At 18.2% G+C, this 7,373-nt stretch overlaps 1 protein-coding gene across 3 annotated transcripts in view; it reads right to left on the bottom strand.

Moving 5' to 3' along the window:
* The window catches only part of LOC102675490 (5-hydroxytryptamine receptor 1), a 407,095-nt gene that overhangs the window by 122,411 nt on the left and 277,311 nt on the right, over positions 1-7,373 (bottom strand). The window lies entirely within an intron of this gene.

The following is a 7,373-nucleotide window of genomic DNA, read 5'->3' as shown; positions in this document are numbered from 1 at the left end:
CCTCCCTTCCTCCCTTCCTCCCTTCCTCCCTTCCTCCCTTCCTCCCTTCCTCCCTTCCTCCCTCCTTCTCTGTCTCTAATGAAACTGTATACTAACAACTGTATTCGGTTGCAATGCATCAACTACGAGAAAACCATATTGAGTTTCCGGCTTGTTAAACGACGAATAACGGTCCAGTTAAAAGTGTTTTGTCAATTAATGCGATTAAAAACGAAATATAATTAAAACGAATTAAACAGAAAGTAATAAACTGAGAGAATTTAAAATAAAGAGAGAAAGAAATAAAGAGAGCAATATGATCGAGCAAATTTGTTTCCTTTAAATTTTTAAGATATCTATCAGTATTTTAATTTATCGTATCGGGCACTTGCTTATTTTTGACAAAATGCAATTAAATTACGAATTATGCAAATTAATTGCGAAATAATTCTTTTTGATTATGAAACTTATTGAGTAAATTTGTTCTTATATTATACTTTATTTGTTATATTATTAAAAAAATATATATAAAACTAATTTTTCTAATATAGTTTTGTTTAAAATTATATTAATGATCAATATAATGAATAATGATCAATATAAATTCTTGGCATAATGACAAAATTATAAAATATGATCGTTAAAAAATCATTATGTTTTCGATATTTTTCAAAGCTATTTAATTCAAAAAAAAGAAAATGATATATAGATCTGAAAATATTTGCATTTATTTAGATTAGCCAGGAATAATGAGCTATGCTATATTTTGTGAATTTAATGCTCGAAAGTTTTTAAATAACAGAAAATTATATATAAGTTTTGCAATCAATCTTTTCGATATAAAATCGATTTTATTATTGATAATATTGTGAAGAAGTTCCTTCGCAACATTGAATAAAGAAATTGATTGAAGAAAATATTAATTTAAAGTTTTCAATACAATTATTTCCTATTAATATTAATTAATATTAATTAATATTACTAATAAAAATTATTTCATAGATACAAACAAAGTAAAAAATATAAACAAAAACAAAAATACATAAATTCTTATCTAATATTTTCATATTCGAATAATAAACAGATATGAATAGAGAATCATCTTTAAACATTTGCATTTTATTTGCATATATGTAATGTTAATATTAATTAATATTAATAATATTAGTAATAATTATGTTGAATTAATATGCTTCTGAATGTCAATCCTTCTATTTGTATTCAATGTGTAACGAACTTTTTTAAAAACTCTTTAAAAACTTATGAATCGAATATTTATCAATGATAAAAATCAATTTTATATCAAAAGAATTTATTGAAGGATTTATATTAATTCCTGATTATAATAATTAAATTAAATTTATATTAATTGGATATATTTTTTGCTTGTTTTGATGAATACTTAAAATTTTGGATTTTTTTAACATCCTGTGCATAAATATATGTATATTAATATATGTATATATGTATAATAATATTTTAGATCATATTTAGATCTGATATATTTAGATTTGATAATAATTAAAATGTAAATATAAATTAAAGCTATTGAAATTATAATTAAAATGCTAATCTAAATTATATTTTCGATGAAGATTTATTGTAAGAAATATACATAATATTTATAAAAATGGATCAATTTTGGAAGATGAATTTTAAACATCAAAACATGAAAAAAAAACTCATATAATGAATTATAATGAATTCAATAATGAATTATAATAATGAATTATAATAATGAATATATATTTATTAATTAATGCATTTTTGTATTAGATAGAATGAGATAATAATAATAACGATAGAATGAGAATGTGATGGTATTTTTTCAGACATTGAACAGAATAGTGCAAAGTAATAGCGATAATTCTGTTTTTTTAGACAAGAATTTGGAGGATTTTTTGCTTTGTATATTTGTTAGAAACAATTCAGCATGACTGAAATGTCATGTTTTGGAACGATATTTTCCAGCCATGCAGTTTCAATGCAATTAACAATATTTTTGATTATTTTTAGTTCATTTCTATTCGATACAAACTTAAAATGCTTATAATTTATTAATTAAAACTTATGGAATATATATTTGATGTTTAAAATTTTTCTATATTTTTATCAATTCTACATACATAATGTATACATGTATACATATAAAATTTATTTGGAATAAAGACATTTGTTAAAATTATATTTTGAGATATTCAAAGTTAAAATTTCTATTCATTTATAAAATCGTGATATTTACGAGAAGCTTATAAAATCAATAATACATAAGCTTTATTTTATAATGTAAAATAAGATCAAAAATGAATTTTTTAATTTCCGTAAAAAATAATAAAACTTTAAAAAATGATTTTAAGCATCTTTTTTGTATTATTATTACATTAGTTTTTTCATTACATTATTACATTAAAAATAATTATATTTTACTAGATATAAATAAAAACAGATATAAATTTTTAAAAAAATATTTATTGAATAGAAAATATGAGAAAAAAATTACATTTGTACTTAATTTAATATTAAATTAAATAAATCACTAATGGAAGAAATATTATGAAAATTTAATTTTCAATAATTTTCAATAATTTTACAGCATTTTTTTTTATTCCAAAATATGTTAAGTAATGTAAACAAAATCAATGCCATTCATTTTAATTTTATTACGAATTTGCAATATATTACACATTAAAATTATTGATAATATTAAATAATTATTATATTATTTTTATTATATTGTATTTATTATATTGTATTTTATTTTATTATTTTAATTTAATATATTTATTTTATATTATATTATATTATTCTCGAAGACCCATAAGAAATACTTCTTAATTGATTTTTTGAATTTTTTAGAAAGCAGAAGAGAAGGAAGCTGCGATTTTTCGATGTTCTAAATTTTTCTGAGAAACAATAATTTATGAAATTTTTTTTTTATTTGTAAATAATATAATAATAATTAATATATAATAATTTGTTTTTTTTATAAACTTTTGAATTAATACAACACTTTAATTTTTATACAAAGACTATAAAATATAGTGAAATGCTTTAATGCTATTTAAAGCATGAAATGTTAATCTTCAAAATTTTAGAAAAAATATAATTAGACATATATTTCAAAATAAGCTAATGTTAATCTTATCGGCAATTAGCTGATCCTACTTGAGAAAATTTATTATAAACACTCAGGGATTAGTTTTCTGAGAACAGTGGATTCTATATAGTTTTCCAGTTTAACTTTAGAATTTTTTTTAAGTTAAGAATATTCACAGTATTATTGACTATAGTTTTATTGGTTCATCAATTTCATGATGAGATGAACAGAAAAAGAGGGAACTAATTTTAGAGGGAACGAGTGTTTAATAAAATTCGAGAAAAAATCAAAACATTTTTTATTTAAAAATTTTTTGAACCTTTGAATTATTTTATGAATCTTTGAATTAAGAAAATATTTTGATCTATTGAACTAGAACGATTCGAATTATTAAAATATGTTCGAACTCTTGAATTTTATAATCTTGAATTAACAAAACTTTTAGAATTTTGCCATAGAATTTTGTTTAGAATTCATTATCTATTTAAATTTTTATTAGCTTATAAATTTTGTTCTTGATCGTTTAAAATAGAACTTTAATATAAAGTTTTTGAAAGTTTATTGAAAGGTCAAATAAATATATTATCAGAATTTATTCTCTATGATAAATTTTATTTAAAATATTTTTCCGTATTTTTTATATTTTTCTATATATTCGAACGTTTTGATTTAAATCTAGTATATTGATACAAAAGCGAAATAGTCATACGAAATATTAGAGATTGTATTTCGATGGTCCTTTGAAATTTATTTATCTACAGTACAGATCGTGAGATCAGATTTGATACATATAACACATTTCTGTTCGCTTCAGAAAATCATATATTTTTCCAGATTTGAAAAATTTACTTTTTTACTTCTATTCGAAAACGAAATCTTTGAGTTTTTCCTTAGTTGAAGTTATCTTTTGACATATACTATTTTATACTGGAAAATGAGGTGTAAAAGGCGTAAAAGAAAGTGCAGATTGGATCGTATATTGAGTTGAAAATTTCATGAATATCTAAATATCGAATGCGATTTTGTACAAATTCTGAATACATAAGCATGAAAAGAATAGAAATTTTAAATATTTAACAATTGATTAACTCTATCTTTATATAAAATTTTATTTGAAATTATTAATTTATTATTAGTTTACATTTATATAATGCATATTAATTTGGAAATTTTAAATAATATTGTATTATGTATTATAACAAATAAAAACTTTTTTTTAATTGATAAGCTAATCAAATAAATACATTTTTCTTGATTGATTATTGTTTTTATATCTCTATATTTCTATGCTTTCTATGTCTTCATATTTTGAAATTTTAATGAAATCCTAATTTTAAATTATTCGTTTAATTAATATTATAGAATATTAACTTTCTTTTTATTTAAATATATAAGTATATATATAAGTATATATATAAGTATATATATAAGTATATATTAAATATATAAGTATATATATATATAAGTATAAAATAAAATAAAAAAATTATGTTTTATAAAATTAATATTGAATTTATAACATTCATTAATTCTTTTGTAATAAACTTTTTCTTTATAAATTATAATTTGTTTGTGAAATTATTTACGATTAATTAAAATTATCATTTACGAAGATAATAAATTAAGAATATTAAAATGGTCTACACCTACTTTCCTCCATAATTATTCAATTATAATACAATTTTATAATATAATTTGTAATACAATCTTGTTTTATAAAAATTATCAAATTTTATACAAATTTATATAAATGTCAATTTAATTATATTTAAAAAATTACAATTAGCATAGATTTATTGCATTTTTCTCTATAATAAAAATAAAATATAAAAATAAAAGTTGATTATTAAAAAAATTGTTTCTTTCGATTAAAAAGTAATAATTAGAATTAATTAAATTCAATGTCCACTTCATTATTAAATTAAATTAATATATTGATTACTATATATTTAGAATATTTATAGTAAATTACACGTATGTAATGCTAACGAATTAAAATAATACAATATTTTCTTATAATTTTCATGTTTAAGATTGTTTCGCATATAATATCGAAAAAAGCTTGTACTGCATATACGTTATTATATTTTTAATTTTCTCATTCTTTTGCAACAGTGAAAAACAATAAATGCATATGAGTTAAAAAGAATATAAGAGGATATTCGACAATGTAAATGTATAAAAAAATATAAAAGATCATTCTGTCGAAACAATTCCAGAAATTGATATGGATGACATTGAAAAGAAAATGCGAATATTATTAAAAATTTATATTATATATTATATATTATAATTATAATATTATTATATTATAATTTTAACTGAATAAAATATATAAAAAACAAAATTCTAAATAAAATATTAAAAATATTAAAATTAAGGAATTAAACTTAAATAAATATTAAGAACAATTTTTTTTACTTTTCTTTCTATTATATATATTATATATATTATATTATATATATATTTATTATGATTATAGATTATATTATATGGACTATATAGTATTACTATTAATTAAACTTAAAATCAAAAATATAATTAATTATTAAATTGTAATATTCATGCTTTAAAATCATATATCGCATAATATAAATATGAAATTTGAGTTTATCATATATAATATTTTAAAATTATTTAATTATTAATAATCGCAATTTATTTCCAGATTTATTTTTTGCTAAGAATAATTTATCATTGCATCAAATTAAATTTTAATATTTTATATTTATATATTATATGTATTTTGTAATATTGAGTATATAAAATAAAAATTCTTTTAGAATTAGCTATTTTTCGCGAAGTCTCAAACGAAGAATTAATATCTTAATATAAAAATATTTTATGTTTTGAAGCAATATAGTTATTAACCCAATTTTCAACTTTATTCTGGAAGCGAATATCCGAGAAGCATCCGCATAAACGGAAAAAAATGAAAATCTAGGAGTTATATTCTAAAGAATAGGTTTGATGCAATAAAATTTTTCATTTTAAATTAAAAAGTCAAAACAGCACATGCAATTCATATTATTGTGAAGAATTTTTGATAAAAAATTTATTAATTTTTGTTTTATATTTAATTGGATATAAAAAATAATATTATATTATAATATTTTTTTTCTTTTTCTTTCATTCAGGATTATTTATTTGGATTTATCAGGATTTATAAGGATTTTATTTATAAGGATTATTTATACAAAAAGTAATTAATTCTAAAGCCAATTATTTCAATTAAATTTGAATATATCATTTTTTCTACATTAATAAATATATTTTTAAAAACCAAAATTATTTATATACTTAATGTAATATTTACTTTTATTTTATAATGTACATGAATTATGATAATTTTAACTTTTTAGTATAACAGATAAGTAAAGAAAGCGAGATGCGAGAGATTTAGCATAAAATAATAAAAAATTAAATGATATTTTTAGTTCTAATTTATATTATTAAAAGACTCAATTATTTTACTATAATAATAAATATATATATAATGATATCAATAATTTTTTTTCTGTATTTAGTTACTTTTTGCTTTTTTATATTATTTTTTACTTTTTAGAAAATATATTTTATTCCATTCATAAATATTTCATTAATAAATTGATTGTATTGAATAACATATGATATATTTATGGTTGGTATATAGAAATATAGTATATAATAATGTAATAAAATATTGATATTAATTTTATTGTTACTGTTTTCTTAAAAATTAAAAATTAAAATTATACATCACAATTACATTATAATAAATATTACAATCTTATAGCACTAATAAGTATTATATTAAATTTTGCATAACATTTTTAATAAATTATCTAAGTTATCCAATAATAATGTGACAATCATGCAAAGAAAAAATAAGGTTATGTATAAATAATGACATGAATAATTCATATCTATTATACAGCATATTACATGATCATCACATGAGCGTACGATATGTCCCATTCATAAATTTTCTATATCTTATTCTATTTATAAATATATCAATATTAAAAATTCAATTTTCAAAAAAATTTTTCTTGTTATTTTTCTTTAAGAAAAACTTGATCAAATATAATAAAATAATTAAAAGCTAATAATAATTAAAAGTAATGATACTTCTTAAAACTTTTAAAAAATTTTAATTTGAAAAAACTAAACGAACTATTTGTTGCTATTATGTATAAACTAGCAATGATTTTAAATTTAAATATGGTTGAATATAATATTTTATAACGAAGCTATAAAACAAATATAAATTTTATCATTTTTTAGATAATTTTTATTGATATATCTCTTTACTAAA

This window comes from Apis dorsata, unplaced genomic scaffold (assembly GCF_000469605.1).
Source record: "Apis dorsata unplaced genomic scaffold, Apis dorsata 1.3 scaffold_63, whole genome shotgun sequence".
In the NCBI taxonomy this organism is placed as follows: Eukaryota; Metazoa; Arthropoda; class Insecta; order Hymenoptera; family Apidae; genus Apis; species Apis dorsata.
Note: the sequence above shows the minus strand (reverse complement) of the source record. Positions and strands in the feature narration are given on the sequence as shown.